The sequence below is a fragment of the Tenrec ecaudatus genome, chromosome 1, assembly GCF_050624435.1.
Source record: "Tenrec ecaudatus isolate mTenEca1 chromosome 1, mTenEca1.hap1, whole genome shotgun sequence".
Taxonomy (NCBI): Eukaryota; Metazoa; Chordata; class Mammalia; order Afrosoricida; family Tenrecidae; genus Tenrec; species Tenrec ecaudatus.
Genome location: NC_134530.1, coordinates 108792289 through 108813131, shown reverse-complemented (window position 1 = coordinate 108813131; position 20843 = coordinate 108792289). Strand labels below are relative to the sequence as shown.

Genomic DNA, 20843 nt, shown 5'->3' with positions numbered 1-20843 from the left:
GTTAATATCAATTTAAAATTAGATCCACTTGGATGGTTTCTTTTCAAAACTATGTCAGAAGACATAGATATAATCATATCATCATACAAGGAGATATGCAAAAACAGAGAAACTGTATGTAAAAGAAAATATAAGATACATTCAAATCAAAGTATCAGCATTGGCTCAACACACACTTTTATTTACTTATACTTTGTATTTCTTCCCCACTGACTCGATTTTGCCTTCTGAAAAAAATCTCTATTAATTCTAGCATTCATACCTTCCATCTTATTAACTCTCTTCCCCCAGAACATACACTCTTCGCTTACCCAGGTCGATGCATTAATCAAGGATTCACCTAAAAGGTCACTCTTGTCCATTGTGAGTTGATGCAGACGCACTGAGACCTCATCTGACAGAGTGGGACTGCTCCAGAGGGTTCTCGAGGTTGTAATCGCTCTGAAAGGGGCGGGTTGCTAGGCCTGGGCCTGTGGGAACAGTCCTTCTTGTGGTTAGCCACTGAGTGCTTTTGAACTGCGGTGCCACCAGAGCTTGACTACCTGTACACTTATCTCACAGTGTTGGTCCACCTTTCCCTAGCCTGCAGCTTGCCTGCCTGCCCTCCTCTCCCACCCCCTGTCTTCTCGCTCCCTCTCCCAGAGTGCCGCTGCTGGAATTAGGAGCAGTCCTATAAATCAGCTTTATGTGTAGCAGCTACGTTCTTCCTTTAGATATCCTTTAGATAACCCTTTTGGTTATTCTTTAAAATTTTTTAAAGGTAAGTATATTATTCTATTCATCAATTAACAGCAATTTCCTCATAGATCCACATAGAAAACCAGCATTAACTCTATTCTTTTATATTAACTAGAAACATTAATAGCCAAGATCACAGTAGACAATCAATGTGAAAATTGCTTCTACTCTTCTAAGTGAAATTAAAGCGTCAGGCATTTGAAATCCTTGAAAATGTGTAGAAAAGTTTTTTATTTAATTAATTTTAAATGTAAATTAAAGCCACTTGAATCTTGAAACATAACAAGTCGAAATCATTTTCATTTATATACATTTATTTGCATGGAAGTAAAGAGATCCAAGATATGCATTCCCTCCAGGACAATAGCCACATGTACGGGTCATATTCTTATAGAAGAGTAAGCCGAAAGGTACGGCTACAGGATCATAGAAGCCTTTATTAAATAGCGATAAGAAAATATGAAAACATTGTTTCTTGGCATAGTCTGTAGGTAAGTATAGATAAGTATAAATAATGTTTAAAGTACCTATCACATTATAAATAATAATGTTTCCATCTCTTTGACCCTTTCCTGAAGAATTCTGCATTCTAAATTGACATGACCCCATGCCAAAATGGCATTCCTGAGAGACCCAAACTATGCCCCAACTATGTTTCTTTGGGTTGTGGGAACAAAAGGAATTCTAAAGAAGAAGACAAGGGTTGAAGGGTAGATGGGGCTATCCTTTCCCAATGAAACTGTCATTAGACATTCCAAGCTATTTTGAAAAATGAGTAGGTATATTATCTTGATAGAAAAAAATAATAATTGGAAAAACATCTCAGGCCTCTTTTTTTCCAAACGCAATTATTAATACTCTTACATTTTCTTTATAATCAGTTGCCTAAGTGTCCTGTGCGTTTGAAGAAAAGCTATCAAGATTATGCCTCTTAAATCCCAAAAAACAATTGCCATGACTTTCTGAGCCAATGAATTTACTTCTTTCATGAAGTAAATTGGCTCCACAGGTTCCCTAAGAAGCCATTTTATTTATACATTTCCTTAGGAAACACCCAACTAAAACTAAAGCACGTGTTACACTAGGAAAACTTTTCTTGAGTCATCCACTGGTCGCAGGCACATGTTTTAAATGTGTTGTTTGTAATAATAACATACATGCATGAGTTGGAGCCCTAGAAACAATCCTTGCTAATTCTCACTATTGTCTCCTCGTTGAGGTGGTCCATACCTTCAGCCTCCTCCTTACGGTTTTTAAACTATCAAAGGTCAAGTATTAAAAATAAATTAAAATAAAAGGCCAAGTATTTACCCTCTGCAATGGGTGAAGCTAGATGCTTTGTAAATGTTTCAAAGAAAAAAATGACAAATTTATCTTAATACTTAAACTTTTCCTAAAGGCATTGTGAACATAGTATGTATATTGTGGGTTTTAAAAAGACAAAGAAAAGAAAAAGCAAAGTTGAATTGTCCTCTCGGGTGTTCTTTGTTACTCCGTAGTGCTGACACAGACACACCAGTGGATACCTCTAGAAAGTAGAAATTTATTTCTCCCCAGGTCACATAACTCTATGATAAATGGAGAAAAGAGTGAAATTGTCCAGGATTTTCTGTTGCTTGGATGCACAAGCAATGCAGTAGTCAAGAGATCAAAATACATGTTGCATTAGATCAATCTGCTGCACAAGACCTCTTTAGGATTAAAAAAAAAAAAAGACCTCTTTGGAGAATTGAAAAGCAAGATTGTCACTTTCAGGACTAAGATACACGTGTCCCAAACCTTTTCATTTTCTATTTCCCCACATGCGTATGAAATTTGGACATTGAATAAGGAAGACCAAAGAAGAATTCGTGCATTTGAATTATGGTGCTGGGGGAGAACACTGAAAGTACCATGGACTGCCAAAAGGACCAGCAAGGCTGTCTTTGAAGAAGTACGGTCAGAGTCTCCGGAGAGGCAAGGATAGCGACTTGGTCCCACAGCATTTGGACATGTCAGGAGAGACCAGCCCCTGGGGAAGGACATCATTCTTGGTAAAGTAGATGGGTAGAGAAACAGAGGAAGGCCCTCAAGGGGATGGATTGACACTGCAGTGGCTGCCCCAGCATAGGAACAACTGTGAGATGAAACAGGAGTGAGTGGCGTTTCCTTCTATTGCGCATACTGTCACTAAGGGACCAACTTGGTGGCACTTTACAACAACACAGTTAAGGAAGCTAAATTTCTAAATTCAGGAGTCCTTGGAGGTCAAGACTTTCTTTTTCTGTAAACTCTGGTAGAAAGAGGTATTTGCCTTTTACAATGGTGACTAGATCCTTAGAGCGTTCCATGTGGTTTGGTACTATTCTTCAGTCTCTTCTTAGATTTCTTATTTAATTCACCTTATCTCAAAAGAGATTGACTTTAAGACACACCTTCACTAAAGACAACCCATTTCAAATCAGATTATACGCACAGCATGACATGTGTGTTCAAACAAAATCAAACTCACTGCCATCGAGTCAATGGTAACTCATTGAGACCCCCTGTTGTTTCCAAGTCTATAATTGCTTATGGGAGTGGAAAGCCCAGTCTTTATTTTGGAGCTGCTGGTGATTTTGAATGGGCAACCATGTGGATGTATGTGTAACCACTGTAGCACGTTAGATGACTTTAATTCAACTCCCGATCATAGCGACCTATGTACAGCAGAATAAACCCCTGGATTTGTACCGTCCTCATATTGACAAATATAAGTTCACTGTTGCACCCTCTGTGCCATTCCACTCCATGGAGAATGTTCCTCTTCCTTTTAGCCTGTGCCAAGTACGATGTTCTTTTACATAACTCTTCTCTCCTGATATCATGTGCCAAATATGTAAGACAAAGTCTCACTACCTCACTTCTAAGCTACAAACTCTGGCTCTGCTTTCTCCAAGACAAATGTGTTTGTTCTTCTGGTGGTTCCCAGAACTTTCTTTTCTGTGGATGGTCTGTTAATTCCTGGTGCCTTCAGTGCATCTTGGACTTCTTCTTTCAATGCCCTCGGTTCTTGATCACAGGCGACCTCTTGAAATATTTGATTGTCCACCAGTTCATTTTGCTAAAGCCACTCTATCTTCCAGCTTCATTTGACACTTCCCGCATCAATCAATAGTTTGTCTATAGAATCTAGAGGTAAATTATAGAACATTAGTCAAGGCAACGGACCTTTTTATTTACTTTCTACACCACAAAAATACTTATATTTTTTGCCTACAGTGTACTCCTGATTTTGACTTCTCTGGAGCAATCTTTTAATTAAATTTGTATGGTTTCCATAATAGTCTCCATTTTTCTTTCTATATTCCACGTATCTCCTATAGTTACCCTACCACCCAACTATGCGAAGTAATCTCCATTTCCCCAGAAATATCTTGCATTCCACGTGCCTTGCTTTTGGGTCTCTTTTCCTCTTTGAGGAATGTAGCTAACTCTTATTTATCTTTAATAAACTGGGTCACCTGTGAATTTCTGTGACTAGAGTTTTTCTTACCACTAGTTCAGGACTGCAAGTTCTGATGCTTCCACGGAGCCGGGTACGTGAATGTAGGCTCTCGTATCCTATTGTCATCATGTAGAAAGATTGAGGCGAGGAAGATACGTTTTGGTTAGAATAATTCTAAAATTTAAACTGGTTAAAAATAATCCAATTTTTCCATTGCTTACAATTGTATTTGGAGTTCAACAGTTTGTTCCTGATCCAAGTTCAGTTTGATAGAAAATCCAGACACCATAAGAACCCACAGAGAATTGTGGTTTTGTTTTGGTTTCATAATGAAACATTTGTAATAAAACCTTTGTGATGGTATCATGAAGCCTACAGGAACTATAAAAACACTCAGCTCCCCTGGGCTGTAGTTTTGTAGCTTTAAATGGTTGGTTTTTGAGATAAAAGCTTTCAAAGCTTCAAAAATGATTTGAAGTACTTCCTGCTTTTTAAAACTACGAAGACAAGATCCCCACCAGAGCAGTGATTTTCTGCATTAAGGGAACCTGAAAGACATCTCCAGAGACGTGAGCTGTGGTTTGTGAGAGGCGCCGAACCTGACTCACTTCTTTTATCGAATCACGTGAGGGTCCCAAGAATTAGCTTCCTTTTCTCCTTCTCCATGTGGAAGAAAGGGAGAGGGAGAGCACACCATTTGAGTCCTCCTTCCCTCTGAATGACTTTCTATTTTTCCACTACATTTTCATCATTCATAAAGTGAAGCCTTTGAAAAAAGTGAAAGGAACATTTTGTTTGTTTGTTTAGCTCAGTCTGTGACTTTCTAATATAATACCTTCATCAGCAAACGACTGTGGCCAAATTATATTTAGTCTATTATTTTGATTTTTACATGTATGATTAAAAGGGTTTAATAGATTAAATATGGTTAAGAAAACTAAGTATTACAAAATCAATAATTAAATCTATCTTACATCTACTTGGTGCACAATTCACAGAAATATTGCTAAGATAGAAGTCTATTGGCAGAAATATTGATTAAAATATTGCCCAAAATACATTTATACAAACACACACACACATCTATGCATATATGTCTATGTCTATTTACTTGACTAAATTTTTTAACCTGACATCCCAACTATTGGCTGCAAATATTTCTTTCTATATTGGATTTTAGTTTGAAAGAAAGAAAATCATGGACCTAAAGTGCTTGGCATTAAGACCTAGTATGTGGAAGAACTTCAGTAAATATTATTCTCCCTTTTGGCTTTTGAAACCATAATTGTTCTGAATATTTGTTAATCTTTTGGGGTTTTTTGGTGGGTTTTCCAGTTATAGACATACTTTTAATTGCTAGAAATAAAATGTAGCTCTTAGACTGAAGTCATGTCTTCATGGATGCCAAGTCCTGGGAAGATTCGTAAAGAGCAGAAGCTCAGAGACAGGGACCTTACTCCAGAGCCAAGAGCGAGACAAAGTCCTCCCTTGGGACGGCACCTTGAATCGAGACTTTGAGCTTCTGCAACTTAAACTATGGGGAAAATAAATGTCTGTTAAAGTCACCTTCTTACGATATTTCTGTTATAGCAGCAGTAGATAAATATGATTCTAGTACAGGCAATCGTGCCTGAAGGGAGTCCCTGGGCTGCCTCTGCTCCATTCTATCCACCGTGGATTCTGATTCTGACCAGATCCCATAGGATGCACAGAGAGCACAATGGCTCCAGAGGCAGCAAGATGCAATTTTACAAACCCAAAGTTTAGCACACCGACTAATGGAAAACCAGAGAAACTTGAGGGCAGTTATTTGACTATCACATATATAAATAAATATAGTAGGGTCCTTCAAAAAACTGGATTGCTAAATGGATTTTTCCCCCAGGAAGTTTTAGAAGTTCACTCCTACCCTCGCTGCCACAGAGTCTGTCCTAACTCACAGTCACCCTATGGGACAGGTTAGGACTGCTCTTATGGGTCCCCAAGGCTGTACCTTTTCACGGGAGTGGAAAGCCTCACTTTTCTCCTGCAGAGCAGCCGATGGTTTCAAAGTGCTGCCCTTGTGATTGGCAGGCCAATGCATAGCCCCTGGGCCACCAGGCCTCCTCATACTGTACCAGGATAATGCGGTGTTCTCACTTCATCCCAGTCATGTAGCACCCTACTTCTCCAAATGCATTGCGGACATAAAGCAACAACACATACCTGAGGTTTAATTTCCTAATATGAGAGTGAAGATAAAAACATATACATTATGCAAAGCATTTACAGGCATGTTTTTCTATTAAGAAGTTTTATCGTAGTCCAACTGAAGTAAATAATAAGCCATTTTTGAAGTCACACTTTTGCATATGCATACACCTGGGAAGGCAGTGCTGGATGCAAGAGAGGGAGCCTATCCATGCGTATCATGGCCACCTACTTTTCTTTATGCTCCGGTGCGTGTTGAAAAGTCTGCATCCATCTGCTGCCTCAGCCCCCCACCCACCACCTCCATGCTATAGATCACCATAAAATATTTCCTATCTTCTGGAATTGTGTATAAGTAAAAACATATAATAATGCTCTTTATTGTTCAGATTCATTTATATATATGTGCATTATATATACTGTATCTTAAATGGTCATGTAAAATTACTTATTAGACAGCCAATCACATGCAAAAATTATTTCTAGGAAAAGTTATTTTTGCTCCAGAAAGTTTTATTCTAAATCCACAGTGTCATGGTGTGCTTGCTTGCATACAAATAGCCTCAGATGTTGACACTAAAACCCAAAGCCCACTGCCATGACTCACGGCCAGCCTAGCCACAGGATCAGAGGGTCCCAGAGCTTTACTTGGCGCACTCTCAGCCAAGTTATATAGACAGACAGCGCCTAAGCTGTTAGTTTTCATTTTGTCACCATCAGTAACTTCTTAGAGCAGTACAGCTCTAAAGCTGACCACAAATTAACCCCAACTAAAGTAAGTCACCCTTGAAGGATTGAATTGCCTTCCTGGACACATGAAATAGCATGCATTGATTAATGTACCAAAGGGTAAAAATAACGTTACCAGAAAAGATATAACTTTTGGTAAATTCAATTTCAGGAAATATTGAATAATATATACTGTTAAAAGTACAGCACTTAAGATCAACTATTTAACACCTGAGAAATTTCAACATATTTTCTAAGAAAGAACACACACTGGTTTACAACTTTTACAATTAAATATTTTGTAACATAAATTTTACTTGACAGATGACTGCTATCCCAAGGTTATGCATCGATTTGGAGGTCAGATTGTGGTTTAGATTCTTTGTTTTGAGGGTGCACAGAGAATGGCAGCTTGGGACTGCCATAGATTAGCTATCAGCATGCTCTGTCTGCTTTTCCATGACATACTGTAGCCTAGCAGGCATGATTCTGACTTTGTGAATGAGAGTTCTCAAAGTTTGCCTTATCTCCAAATCTCACTTTGTATCTAAATAGTGTCGAGTCATTTGAACCTTTGATCTGTACAGATCAACATTCCATGTATTTTGTCTTGGAAACTGTCCTATTTATGTACATTTTCTTTTTCTAAATAGCAGCTGAAATTATATACCACTGGCAGAATGAGTAACACCACTAATATAATTACCATACACCCACGGGGATGATTTAAAATGTTCTCCAATAAAAGAATAACGATGGTTTTGATGTTGACCAGAGACATATCTAAACCATAGATATTTGAGTAAATGTTGAGCTTTCATTTAATATTAACCGCCAGCTAAGAACAACTCGGTCTTATGACTTCCTGACTGGAGATAGGCCCTCACGGAGTGATCCCTGAGGGGAAGGGGCTGTAGCACTGTTGGGAAACGGCGAAGCAATCAACAGCGCCACCAGCAGAATGAATAGTGTCGGGGTCTTAAAAGAAGCAGGCCTCAAAGGTGAAGTGTCAGCTAAACGCACAGTGAAATAACCCTCCACCTATGAGATCCAAGGAGTCTAAACAGTAAACCCCAAGACCAGAGGAGGGCACTTGGTTAGAGCTTAAATTAAGAACGAGTGTGCAGAGAGCTCTGAATGACAGTAAAGCCCCAAAGCCATTTGCAGTCTCTCCATGCATTAAGCGTCTAGTAAAGTGAAAGCCCCTGACCAGAGAGTGAATTGGAAAGTGGGCTAATGCATATCTAGCGGGGTTAAAATTAGACACCTTATCATTTTTTCTCCCGGTGACTCATTTTAAATTTGTGCTAGTTTATTTTTTGGTTATCTTCTCATCTGAGATTTTTCTGATTTATTTTGTTATTGTTGTTGTTTGTTTCCTGGATCTGAAATCCAGGATAGGTTAATATATAGAGAGGGTGGATAAGCTAATTATAATGAGTACAAGAAAGAAAGAAAAAGTTCTAAAATTTCTTGTAGTGAAGATTGAACAACTTAGCATTGGTGTTTTAAAAATTAAAAAGCAAAACAAGTGTGTGTTTTCATAGAATTTCCTAATTTGCTATATAAGTAATTGACCCAGAGAGCATTGCTTGTCAGCTGGGCAAAGTGTATGTGTGGGGCGTAGGGATGGGGTTAATTAAATAATTCAGAGTTACCACCAGAGCCTCAACATCATAATCACTTTCATATTGCTTAGTTATTTCATCCTGGACTCCCTTGACATGCACACGCCATGTTTTCACACAGTTTTCTTCAGTGAAGAGCAACTGCACTGAGACCTCAAGCCTTAATAAATTGCCAAGGGGGAGGCTGTGGTAGACTGGGAAATCCTGCACATTTAAATATTTAGGAACCAAGCCTACTAAATATAGAGGGCGAGGCAGAAAACTTCAGAGAAATAAAAGGTTCCTTGGCATCCCAGGTATTTGCCAATTCACAGGGTTGTTAAATAAGACTCTTGGCTTTAAATATTGACAGACAGATGATCTGAGTCTTCAGGAAGAATTATTATCTGGTCAAGGCTGCGTGTTATACAAGTGATTCTGTTTTGGTTCTTCTGGGGCACTTGGCATAACGAGCCTTCATCTGCAGCTTGAGAATACACAGCAGGAATGGCAACGGCTGTGTTATTTGTAAGACATCCCCGAATTCCACCACAGGCCTACTACCAACATGCAAGCATCTGCGAATCAAACTGTTCCCAGCTGCTCCTCGCCTACCTGCAGGTTGTTCTAGCACGCGGTCCCTACCGATACCGCAGGCTCCAGTGCAGCCAGGCAAGGCCATCCTGCGCTGTGCCTCCTGCACTGCAGTGCAATGCAGGCCATCTCACCCAAAGATAACTCCCATAAGAGTCTTTTGTAAAAAATCTTGGCATGACCGCCTGGTTTTCTGGGATAATTCTCCACATTTTAATCTAACCTCTATTTTTGTTCATAATTTGTTTGTAAGAGTTCTTCCCTTCCAGGCAGATAGACTCTTGCTGATTTCCCAACTAAAGAATAGAGAAATTCTCCATGAAAGCAAAATTCTAAAGCTAAATGGAAGAAAAACAAACGCCAGACTGAAGTTGCTTTGGGGGCCTTATCTTCAAAAGCACAATTGCTTCAGGAGCCTTTAACAAATAGCTTTTAATTAATTATTTTAGGCTCTGGAAATTTTCATGTATTTCAAACTGACACACATATTTTAAGCTTTAATTAAAAGTGTTGGGTGATAATAATTTGTATCATTGTACTGCTGTACTTTTATTTAAAAACAAATTGCATTTATAAATCATTTGGTACTATATATTTAACGGCTTTACTTCAGGAAATAGAAATAATCATAGACTTTCATAAGTAAGCATAAAACAAATATAATGTTTAAACTTACAAAAACTTTCTTTTCAGATTAAACACTACCAATTATGTTACATGAATGATTATAAGAGTTGCTAATTCTGCAGGGATTTGTGAATGTTAAAAAAAACATTGAAAAGTTTATCTTAAAATTCAAATATCTTCAATGACCTTGTTTTATTTAATGGTTCCAATTAAAAAATCTTTCAGAAATATCACATAGCTTTTTGAGATTTTTATAAAATGACTATATTAACATTAATAAGTATTTTCATAATTTTTTATTGTCTAAGATATTTCTGATATGTTTGTCTCTGTAATCTGTGAGTTTGCCTCTTTTCCCACGGGGGAGAACAAAATCACACCACAAAAATAAATAAGAAACTAGAAGATAGTTACAATTTTTAGCCTAAAAATGATGCAGAAACAGCCACAATTAGTGCGAGTGGCAGAAGCCCCGCAGGGAAAGTGCACGGAGGAAGCACAGAAAGAAGCAAACAAGCGGGGCGGCAGGGTCCCTCCTAAAGTAAAGAGCTCGCCCCAGTGCAGGAGCTGTTGTCTTTACACAACAACAGGTGTGACGACAGGGTGGAGTAAGATGAAAAGCACAGGTTTCTACAGACAGAATTTGTTTAAAAAAATTATTTTAAAAAGCAGTTGCTGGTGAGCACATTTCAAGATGCTGTGTGATGCTGCTATGGAAACAAAGGGAAACAATGGAGGGCAAACGTGGTCCCCACATCCTGAACCCTCGCCACATCATTGCCAGGATCTCCATAGGATTTTCAGGAAAAGAGCCAATCAAAGAAGGGTAAATCATCAAATAATTAGGGAACAAAAGAAGGGAACAACTACAATCTGATCCGTCTACCCACCTGCCAACCTCTCCAGGGAGTGAGAAAGGGCATCACTTCTCACCCGCACAGGAACATGCTCTATAAATCCTGCCGCGGGGCAGCAGGAAACTGACTGAACTTGGCGCTATGGATTGACAGCGTGAATGCAACCAAAATAGGGAAGTAATCCTGAAGCCCCTACAACACTGCCAATAGGCGATATATTAACATGTGTAAGTTAACTTATCCTTTTCTACTCAAGGAAAGGGGCTTATTCAGTAGAATCCTTAGCACTGCAAGATCAACTTCCAATGGGCACGAATGAAAGACAAAGCATAGTTATGATCATAAGATCAGAGGTCTTGGAACTCAGTCAAAAATCATCTAATGAAATTAAAAATAAAATGATATCATTCCAATGTTTTCAATTAACAATTGGGATCAGAATACTGTAAATATTCATTCATTAAATAACAAAGAAAATATATTTCTATTAAAAACTTAAATTTGTAAAAGTCAAAATTGTTTTAAAAATAGAGGAATATAAGCTGAAATTGAGAGAAGCACAATAGTAGTGGAAAACTTAATTTTCTCTTTCCTACTGCATGATAAAGCTAATACATAAGACAAAAAATAAATTTGACAGCAATTCCATCTATAATTAAATTATCAATAAGTGAACTAATGAGGCAGATGCAATTGGTATATATCAAGCATCTCGCAAATAAAATCTAACTAATTTTATAAATGCTGACAATTTCAAATGTACTTGGCTTCAAATAATTGCACTTAGGTCTCTTAGAGGCTTTCTTTGTCTTTCAAATTATTAGGGGATCCCACTTGACGTTCACTTTATTTTTGCATAAAGCAGAAGTATTGTTTTTCTGCAACTAGCAAAAATATTCAAAGTGTAGTTTAGATGAACTAGAAATTTTTGACTTAGAACTACTGTCCTGTCCTTTCTACAGGATCATAGCATCACTGCAAATAGCAACAGCCATTTCTTCCGTGTTGCAGCCAGGAAGAAGTACGTGACAAAGAAGAAAGCAAAACTTTCCAAGCTAGAAATTTCTGGGAGGTTTTATTTTTATTTTTGAGAACAGTGTCTCTTAGTAAGATAGTTAAAGTTTATTGTGCCAACCTGGCCAACATGCGGGGTTCATTGAAGGGTGGAGAAAATGGCTCGGTGAGCCTCACATTTCTAAGTCTCAGGTTTCCTGTTTCTGATGGATGGAGCATGGTGCAGCTGCCTTAGCCAGTTACCTGCTTCAGCTGACTAGGCTCACTTCCTACAAGACATCCCCAAGGAGAAGCCGCATGGACCTACCCCGATGCAGCCCTGGGTCCTGGAGCAGCCCTGTGGAGACCCCTGCCTACCCTGAGATGCTTACACATTCACTGATTCTGTTTTCCTCCTGCAGTCAGCGTCATTGAGTGTGTTTTGTCAGATGGAGGAGAACTTTGTGGATTGGGGTCAGACATATGGGTTAATGTTGGACTTGTGGGCTTGGGCAGCACTGGGTTAGGATGTTTTCATGATGTGCACTTAAGCTTTATATAAAACTCTCTTATACATATGAGTTTCTGTGGATTGTTTCTCTAATGTACCCAGACTAACACACTTGGCTACCCTTATCCTCAAGAAATATTAAAAATTAATTATTATGATTATTATAATAAAGTTCCCACTTTGCATACCAATGACATTCTGTCAGCATAAAAGAGTGGAAAATGAATAGACAACTAACATCATCTGTCAAATGTGTATAATATTCTTTGTGAAAAATATATGCTTCTCTTGTCTTATTAATTTGTTTATTTATTTGTCTCAAAATAAAATTTTCACAATATTATCTGTGCACTTTTAGCTTCATTTTTGAATGTCATGTGAATTAGGGCATGTCTAGTCTGGGAATCATACAACATCCAAAAAGTGATAAAAAATGAAAAGATTTTGTGGTTACAGACAAGCAAGAACAAGAAAGCTATATTGGACCAATTTCATATTACTTGCTGGCATTTTCTTTACTTATAGAAGAGATGAAAGAGGCATTCTTCACAACTTTGAACCAATAGGTACATTCTATTTGTTACCTTAAGTTGTCCTTTCCAGGATCAGTCAATTCATCGATGGGATTTGACTCCTAGAAAGATCACCCACCAGCAAGAAGGGAGACATTCAGTGAGGTCTCCATTTAGAGACATGAGACGCAGGACAAGTGCCTTCATTCTGAGTCTGACATAAGCAGATAATAAGGAAACCCCGTGGCACAAAGTTAGACTGCTAACCAAAAGGTTGGGGACTCAAGCCTGGAAACATTCTCTCTACTATTACAGTCAAGGAAATCCTCTGAGGCAATTCCACTCTGTCCTAATGGATTCAATAAAATCAAACAACAATAAGGTCAGGTTAATACTAGAATGTAGAGTAGCCAAAGTAAATGACAGAGAAAATGAAGTAAATAGGATGAAGAGACCATTTCAAAATGTAGTTTAAGACAAAGTAAATCATTATAAGGAAATACACAGAGACCCAAAATTAAAAATCAGTAAGGAAGAATTCATTCCGTGTATCTCAAGCTGAAAGAACTAAAATTAAATTAAAAATAAAAATTTTAGTTGCAATATTGAAAAATTGTAAGGGCAAACTATTTAGCAATTCAGGAAATGGCAAAAGATGGGGGGGACACCTTATTTGGGTTTTGTACCAAAAATAGTTGGAAGCTTGGCATTTCTCTAATGGAAAGAACGAAGGCAATCCTCAAGTTGCAAAACTGAAAGAGCTTTCTGTTAAGCTGCATCAGTAAAGCTTACCAATGCCTCAATACTGAAAGGTTCTAGGGGCAAAATACTGAATAGTGCAGGAAGCATCCAAAGAAGGTGACAAGAATTAAAGTCACCGTACCCAAAGTACCGAGTCGGCATTTGGTCGTTCAGGAGAGAACATAGTATCAAAAACTAATGGTATTAAAGGAAGAAGTCCAAGATGCAACAAAAGCATTAAGCATGTGCACGTGAAAGTTGGACATTAAAGAAAGAAGATGGAGCTAAAATTGATTCATTTGAATTAGGGTCTTAGCAACAAATATTGAAAGTACCATGCTCCTTAGAAGCAAGGATGCTGAGACTTCATCTAAGGTACTTTGGACCTGCTTTAAGGGGAGATAAGTCCCTGGAAAAGGCCATCCTGCTTAGTTTAATGGAAGGGTGGTGTGAAAGAAGAAGACCCTGGGCAAGGTGGATTGACATAGTGGCTGAAGTAAAACAACATTTGTGAGGATGGTACAGAACCAGACGTATTTCACTCTGGTATTTGTAGGGTAACTTTGAGTTGGCACGAGCTCTATGGAACCTAACTATATAGAACAATATAGGAATGTTGATTTTAAAAAAGGGGTTTACACGGTTGTGTAAGCATGTAAATTTATGTCTGGGTAAATATCAAATTTATAGTACGCATGTGAGTCTGAAGACTTCTCCTGGCTTATGTAGTTGAGAGGGTTGATGAACCTTCTCAGGTCAACAGGAAGACGACAGGCTTGTGCCTGAGAAGTGAATGAATGGTAGGTCAGTCGGTAAAATGACCAGCTGCTGATGACTCCCAGGATGGGCAGGCAGAACTGCAGGCAGGCTTTTCAAGTGCAGAAAGCCGGAAGCTGGAAGATGGCCCCAATGCAGGATACAGAGCTAGCATTTGGAAAAGAAACAACAGCAAGCTCTCTCACAGTATCCATTTCCATTGGAAGCAGGCCACAATGCAAGGATATGCTATTTCAATTGATTGCATCAGGCCTGTAGACGGAATAAGGATGTTGCAACCCACCTTGATCTTCTCACCACTGGCCTGTCCTAGCAGATTCCACTATGGAGGTCATTACATTTGCTAGGTCACACCATGGAGATTATTAGCTATTGGTTGCCAAGCCACTAAGATCCCTGGCCCAGCCAATTGGCACAAAACCTTAACTTCGAGCCCCATGAACAACTGGTTGAACCATGTGGATTTCATGACAAAGTATTCACATATATTACGTAGCAAAATTGCCCAGCTAAGTCACTTCACAGTTCCTGGCTATACTTCACCTTTACCACCAGTCCTGAAAGCTTTGATGAACAAAAGAAGACACCAAATTGCGAGAAATGCTAATTGAGAAACTTCAACAAACCAATGTCAATTGCAAGTGTTCATTTGTTTATGCAAAATAAAATTGAAAATTACATGCCAATCAACTAAAAGAGATCCACGTGCATTCCCATCCCAAAGATTAAGACCTAGTAGGATATGCACATTATAAAACAGAACCAGTTTCATCTGTAAACACACACTTGAAGAAGATAATAGAAGAGTAGCCGCAGTAATACGTGAGTAGAGGGCTTTTTAAAGTTTAAACGGATTCAAAATAGGATATAGACCAAGGCGCGTCATTGTTGACGCCAGATGAATCTGACTAAAAGTAGAGACTGTGAGAAAGATGTTTATGGCTGTTTACTGCACAAAACATCGGATTTGGTAGATCATAGCAAGTGTTGGCTCTTTACTCTTTATGTTCCTTTATTGGAGCAAGATTCCTGACCAGTACAGTGATGTATTTACTAAATATAGAGACCTGTGCAGACAAGTTACATACTATCCATCTAAACAAGTCTTGCTACACTTTGCTTCTTTGATGGAATAGTTCCATTTGTAAAGTTTTATACAACAAAAAGCTTTGAATTTGCCCAGGTTGGCCATTATTCGTTTTTGAAGGTGGCATCAATTTAGCTCCTATATTTTACAGCGTTAAAAAGCGTACACATTAGGTAGCTTCTCAAAGGGTTGTCTGCACAGTGGCATTGAGTAGACTGAGAAAACTCCATCAATCTCACTCAGATCCACAGAAATGCGTCTCCATTGATAGCTTTATTCTAATGAGCTGGTACTAGAGACCCAAAGAAAGTACTCATAACCTGAGTTTCTCACCACCAACTCGGACTTTCTGAGGACAGGCCTGTCTTCTATGACACACATTACAGTGCCAGTTACGACATACCAGCAACTGCCTGTTGTTAACCTGACATTCAAAGCACCAGGCTGGGTGGTGCTGGCAGGCACTATTCATTATTACAGCCAGGCAAATGAGGGCCCACTTATAAAAACTGTCAAGTTGAGATAGAAATCAAGGGTACACACTAAGAACCAAGTCTAACACAATCTAAAATCCTCATTGATCTTTAAAAAAATGAGGACAAGTGAATTGTCTGCGATGTTTCCCAGCTATGAAGTCTTTAATATACCAACGTTCTAGCCCCTTTACTCAATTCACATAGCCCTGAGGTCATCCTGCAAAGTGCATTATAAAAAAATATGGCGGTCAGGAGACAAAGTTTGACCGTCCGTTAAGCAAGTCAAACTCAGGTCTTCATCATCCGTTGAGAGAAAGGCATCCAATCCTTTGTGTGAACAGTTAGTTTTACTGTAACAAAGCAACTTGTATATTTTGTTAAAACTGAGCATCTTTCCAGTGAAACAAAAAGAAAAATTAAAAATAAACAGGAACAAAATTACAACAGAGAATGTCAATTCCAAAGAAGATCTTTCAGGTTCTGCTGATTCTCCCATCGAGTGGCAGGGCGCAAGTCATCATTAGGAGAGAATTGCATTTTCAAAGTGGCATCTTAAATTGCAAGGATGTCCATTAAGCATCACAATGAAACATGCCAAAGGAGAAGCCATGTTGTCAAAATGCCCACTTAACCCACCCAAACATCTCAAACCCACCCCCACCCTTTGCTGACCTTCTATAACTCCCTCTTTTAAGCCCCCTCCTTTTTTTTTACAAGAGAAAGTAGACAGATACATGTTGTTAAATGCTAACTGTCCATATTCACACAGAGACACTGTGTAATCTCTGAGTCCAATCTACAGAGAAAGGAGGAAAGCAGCTAAGAGTTCTCTGCACTACTACACGGGGGCCGAGCACCCTCCAGCTGCCTGCAGGGCCACGGGAGCAGCGGGTTTTCTGTTTTCCCACAGAGCACGGTGGTGTGTTGATTCCATAGTTTTTGGTGAGACAGGAAGGGGAAAAAATTAATTTGAACACAAGGGGGTAGAGATTTTTCCACTGTATTCTGCACAAGGCATTATTCCCCCTACCCCCCACCCCCAAATAAGTTGAGAACCATGATGTAGAGAAAAGAAACCTCAAGAACAGGGCGACTGAGCACAAGAGGAAGAAACAAAAACAAAAAAGACTGCAACTTGCTCCCGGGGACTGAAGAACATTTAAAAAGGTTGGAATCCATCAGTGTTCTGTTAGTCCTCCTCTCCTTCCTCTCCCTCGTCATCATCTTCATCTTCTTCCGCTTCGTCTCCATCCCCTTCTTCATCAAGATCTTCTAAACCTTCTTCTTCATCATCGTCATCATCACCTTCTTCTCCTTCACTTTCCTCATCATCCATATCAGGAACCAAATAGTATTGTAATGGATTTGGCCAAATATCATCTTTGATGAGCTCTCCTAACTCACCTGCGCCTGCATCAGAATGGTTGGTAAACCAGGTAAAGAAACTCTCTGGATCTTCATGCTGTCTCTTCCTGCTGGCTTTGTTCTGTGTTTGACTGGAGAGTTTCTTCAAGTCCTTTCCCGATTTCCATTTGATGTCATTTGATTTTGAAGATGGCTCACCACTCTCATTCAGATGAAATTCTTTGGGGAGAACTTTATTTTCGAAGTAAGGATTTTCATCAAAATAAAAATCTGTTCTATAACCTGATTTAATGTCTTCAAAGTCTGTCCCTTCAACTCTGGTCAAACAACGCAGAGCCTCTTCATTCTCTTCCCAAGTCGTGCGCGATGGCTGACAAATGTTGTTACCCCAAAATTTGGTATTTTGGCCATCAATTCTGACATCTTCTGAAAGAATGGTGGGCTGGTTGGCGGAGTTTGTTATATTTCTGTTCTACTTTCAAAATCTCCTTACTGGCTTGATCATTTAGTCTGTCTATTGCATTGTGCATCTCATCAGTATGTTCAATTGTTTCCTGCTGTTTTTTTTTTCTCCCTTGGGAGGACAGGGTTCCCTTCAGCTTACATTTCTTCACGTGCGGCAGGGTCAAAGGCTGGCATTTAGGCCGGGGCCCTGCTACTGTCTGCTAGCTGAGTCTGAGAAACACGCGAAAGAGCCGCTTGCCTCTGGTGGAAACCGATCATAGCACATTTTGAATGACTATGGAGAATAGGCATTTCAGAGCTCTTAATTGTACTTTTGCATAAACTATACATAGAGGAAGTGCTTAGTTGTGTCCTTTTACCACAACTACTCAATTCTTCCTATTCCAAATAAAAAAGACCTAACAGATGCGTTTGAATTATTGGGCCAGCAAAGACTATTGAAAGTACCATGGAATGGCAAAAGAACAAACAAATATGTCTTGGAAGAAGTACAGAATGTCCCTTAGAAGTAAGAATGGTGAGAATTTGTTCACGTACTTTGGACATGTTGCCAGGAGAGACCAGTCCCTAGAAAAGGACATCACACTTGGTACAGTGGGGTCAGCAAAAAAGAGGATGACCTTGGATAAGATGGATTGACATGGTGATTGCAGACATTCTGGGAAACGATGCTGTCTGTGACACTGGCACAGGGCTGAAAGTGCTGCTTTCTGTTGTAAATAGGTTCATCATGAGTCAGAACTGACTCAATGGCACCTGCCATCAACACTCCATTTGTGTGTTAAGTCAGGTTTACTAGACAGACAAACCCAGAGACACTTAAATATGCGTAACAAAGAGCTTTATAACAAACAGCAATTGTGTATTGAGAAAATATCCCAGTTTAGTCCGGATCAAGCCCATAAGTCCAATATTAGCCCATAAATCTGATGCTAGTCCCATGAATCCCTCCTCAGACTCATGCAGTCACATACAATGATGCAAAATTCAGGAAGATCACAGACCCATGGGTACAAAGTCTTGTGGATCCAGTGGCAGTGGAAGCATCCAAGTACTGGCGCGGGTCTCCACATGGCTCCTCCAGCTCTCTAAGTGCGGCTCGTCAACATGGAAGATGGTGCAGAGAGAGGGGCTGTCACAGGTCTCAGAGTGGCTCGTCACAGGCAGCGAAAGAGGGAGGCTAGCCTTCAGAGAGCCATATATCTCAGTTGCTCTCAAATCAAGCTGTGACTTGATTGAAGGTAAACTCCACTCCTTCACTTTCAGTACCCTCAGATGACATGAGATTAGGTAACTACCACAATTTGTATACTGAGGAAACAGCTGAAAAGCTGGAATATATGAAAAAGACAGGCATTAGGTTTCGAGAAATGTTCATTTGTAGTCTGCAATATGCAGATGACACAATCATGTTTATTGAAGCTGAAGAGGACTTGCAACACTTATTTATGAAGATCAAAGATTACAACCTTTAGTATAAATTATCCCTCAACAGCAACATCAACAACAACAAAAATTCTCACAAGTCAACCATTAAATAACATTTTAAGCCCAGAAAATGTCAAAGTGGTCAAAGATTCCATTTTATTTGGATCCACAATCAATAATCAAGGAATAAATACTCAAATCAAATGACATATTCCATTAGACAATTTGTTGCAAAAGATCTCTTTTAAATCTTAAAAAGCAATCATGTCATTTGGATGGCTTAGGTACATCTGACACAAGCCACGGCATTTGTAATAGCCTCATATTCCAGCAGAATCTGGAAACTAGATAAGGGAACCAATAATAATAATAATAATTGATGGATTGACCCTGTAGGCACACCAATGGGTTGAAATAGGTGTAACATTGTGAGGATAGGCGAGCGCCCAGGCAATGTTCTTGTTTTCTGTTCTACACAGGATCACAAGGAACCATAACCAATCGGCCAGGATCTAACAACATGTAAACAAGTGAAATTTACTCACAATAAAACGTTTGATGCTTTAGCTCTATTGTTTAATTATTTACTTTCTAAAATACATATTTCCTAAATAGAAAGTGTTACATATAAATTAAGATGGGTAGGACCTATTTATTTAGCTTTAAAATAAAAAGGTATGTGAATCCATGCAAAATATAGTATGTATGTAAATAATTTAGGCAGCAGATGGTCAAGAACTCTTTAAAAAATATCTTAAGCAAATGTAACTGGAGAATTCAGTAATATTTTGAAATAAACGGATTAGGAGAGCATTTCTCTGTAGCACCTACCTTCAAAGGCCATCTTTCTATAGGCAGACTGCCGGGGAAAATATTTATTTTCATGTTCCATGGCCTTGACATTGTCAGAAATAATGGAAAATCATTCATTGTTCAGCTGTTTATACTCTTTTTGAGACTTTATTGAGAAGCCAATGCCACTTCCCCAATTGTCATTATTTGGGAGGGATTTCTACATTTAAAAAAAGCAGTTTTTATTTTTTCCCCAAGAAATATTACCCTAGTTTCTTTAAAGAAAATTAACAGAAATTTCTATATTCCCATTATTATGCAATAGTTATGGAAGGATATTGTTCTCAATTATCCAAGCAATTATTTTTCTAGTGAGAATATTCTGAATTGAGATAGTATCAGTTAATTAAGTAAATCATTAAATTTAGAACCAGTTTCCTGATTTCTAAACTTTTGTTTAGACAACTTTTTCACTAGCGTACCTAATATATAAATGTGGGTAACCAGCCCCCAAAACCAGTGCTCTTGAGTCGATGCCAACTCCTGGTGACCCTATATGGCCAGCACTGGGCCATGCAAGTTTCTGAGAGTGTAACTATTTACCAGAATAGAAAGCCCCGTCCTTCTCCTGAGGAGCACCTGGAGGTTTCAAACGGCTGATCTTGTGATGGTAGTCCAACAAGTAACCACTACACCACCAGGACCCCTCTATGGATAACTATAGAGGGTCATTCATTCTTTTAGTGCATGAATTGCCAGATAGCCTCAGTCAGTTCTGACACAGAGTGATGCCACATCAGCAAAACAAACACTGCCAAGACCCAGGCCTCCTAACTGATGTCATATTTGTGTCCGTTTTTGCAGCCATTGTATCAATCCATCACTTTA

At 38.9% G+C, this 20843-nt stretch overlaps 1 pseudogene; it reads right to left on the bottom strand.

The window, feature by feature from the left end:
• Window positions 1-17094: 17094 nt before the first annotated feature.
• On the bottom strand, window positions 17095-20007 carry LOC142432834 (protein SET-like; annotated as a pseudogene).
• Between the last annotated feature and the right edge of the window lie 836 nt (window positions 20008-20843).